Source organism: Perognathus longimembris, unplaced genomic scaffold (assembly GCF_023159225.1).
Source record: "Perognathus longimembris pacificus isolate PPM17 unplaced genomic scaffold, ASM2315922v1 HiC_scaffold_5295, whole genome shotgun sequence".
NCBI classification, from domain to species: domain Eukaryota; kingdom Metazoa; phylum Chordata; class Mammalia; order Rodentia; family Heteromyidae; genus Perognathus; species Perognathus longimembris.
The window spans coordinates 1-1,535 of NW_025960706.1; positions in this window are offsets into that span (position 1 = coordinate 1).

Consider the following 1,535-nt stretch of genomic DNA (forward strand, 5'->3'; position numbering starts at 1 on the left):
GGTGGGGGGAGAGAGAAGCGCTTCCTCCTCACTCCCCCCCCCATCCAGGCAGCCCTTGGCCGCCCTCCCTGCGGGCACCCGGGGGACGCCCTGCGGGCGGCAGGGGTCCGGGGCGCGTGCCCCCCCCCCCCGCGCCCCGCAGCAGACGCGTGCCGGCCCAGCGACGCGCACCCAGGCCGCCCACCCACGCGCCCGGCTGCGCACAAAGCCCGGGCACGGGCGGCCGCGAGTGGCGGCCCCGACGGGACACGGCGGGAGGCTCGGCGGGTCGGCAGGGATGGTGGCGGCCCCGGGCAGGGTGAGGCCCCCTCCCCTCCCCCCCTCCCCCCCCTCCCCGGGATGGATCACCCAGCGGTGCCCACACTGCAGCGAGTTTATTACGCTGGGGCTGGCGGCCGAGCCCGTGGGGGCCCAAGGGCGTCTGTGATCCTGTGGGGGGGCCGGCGGAGGGGCTTCCCGGGCACGAGAGGCGAAGGGTGAATGGTTTACCGGGCTGGGGCGGCAGTCATTACCCCGGGGAGACGCTCGTCTTCCCCGGCGCCCCGGCGGTAGCCCGCGGGTAGGGCGGGGGGCGGGGAGGAGGAGGTCTGGACGGAGGAGGCGGGGCCTGGGCGGAAGGGGCGGAGCCTCCGGCGGGGCCCGCCCCGTCACGTGACCGGGAGCTCCGCCCCCCCCGCCGCTCACCGGGCTGACAGCTCTCTGCCCTCTCGGCCTGGTTCCCCCAAAGGAGGCAGGGCTGCCTTCTAGCAGGCCTGGCGCCCAGGGACGCCACCAGAAGGGGCTCCAGAGGAGGCAGGGCCTGGGCCACGGCCCCAGATCTGATGTTGCCCAAGGGTGGTTGGTGTACACGGTGGTTCTGGACCGCCCTAGCGGGCAGGGTTGTACACTGCATTTCCCGGAGTACGACCCACCTCCAGCCCAGGGCAAGAGTATTTCCTGGCCAAACACAAGATGCCAGGGGCCAGGGTGGGCCCCTTCTGCCCACACCCAAAATAGTCTCCGCAATGCCTCCCACCCCCAGAAAATCATGGGGCCAGTAAAACACTCCACACGATCAAGAATCTTTCATCGTCCCCACACACCCACATTCTAGAGGGGGAAAAAAGACAACCGACCACTAGTAATAGCTAGCTAACCCAGACTCACAACATAATCACACCCCTCCCCACTAGAATCACCCATGCAGTGCAGACCCTCTATCTTCTTGTGTCCCTGCAGTCTCAAAAACCATGGCAAAAGCCTTCTGGGAGGTCTAAAATTGTGGGAGAATAAAGCTTCTGCACAATCCAGAAAAGACTATCCTAGGTGTCTACAGCGAACACCAGACCCTTTCGTAAGGACATCCACCATCCAGACGGGCAGATCTGCCCTGGCCCAGGTCCCTGGGCTCCAGCCCCGCTCTTGATCTGGAATCCTGGAACTTGTCTCCATCACTCTTGAAGCCGTGCTTGGCCGTAAACCATGCACTCTGAACTCCACCAAGTAAACACATCCATATCCAGAATCAAAATATATGCTGGCTCTGTTATAAGCTT